General features: G+C 36.0%; 1 protein-coding gene across 1 annotated transcript in view; it reads right to left on the bottom strand.

The window, feature by feature from the left end:
• LOC106301854 (probable inactive receptor kinase At1g27190) overlaps positions 1-419 on the bottom strand; it is a 7663-nt gene that overhangs the window by 5590 nt on the left and 1654 nt on the right. The window lies entirely within an intron of this gene.

The raw sequence follows: 419 nt of genomic DNA, 5'->3' as shown, positions 1-419 counted from the left end.
GATCATTTTTATAGACTTAGAATGTTTCACAAACTTGCTTAAGAAAACTGTTACTGAAACGATTCATGTATATAACGTTTGAAGAATGTTTCAACGTTTTGCGAAAATGCTAGAAAGCAATCCGCAAAGCGTAATGAAATAAACCAGAAACGTTTCGCGAAAGTGCTCTAAGGCAAATCGCAAACACATTTAGGCATAAACGTTTCGTGGATAAGCGTATAGCAAATCGCAAACATCGTTGTGAGATAAGAACAAAACGTTTCGCGGAAATGCTAGAAAGCAAATCGCAAACACGGTTCCAAAACCCGTTTCTATTAATCGTTTATCAACCCGATTAAAGCTTTAAACATAAAGCGATTTTGAGTTAAGATTGTAGAAGCGGGAAAACCGGACTGACATAAACGATAAAATAAAAGCGA

Source organism: Brassica oleracea, chromosome C7, assembly GCF_000695525.1.
Source record: "Brassica oleracea var. oleracea cultivar TO1000 chromosome C7, BOL, whole genome shotgun sequence".
In the NCBI taxonomy this organism is placed as follows: domain Eukaryota; kingdom Viridiplantae; phylum Streptophyta; class Magnoliopsida; order Brassicales; family Brassicaceae; genus Brassica; species Brassica oleracea.
Note: the sequence above shows the minus strand (reverse complement) of the source record. Positions and strands in the feature narration are given on the sequence as shown.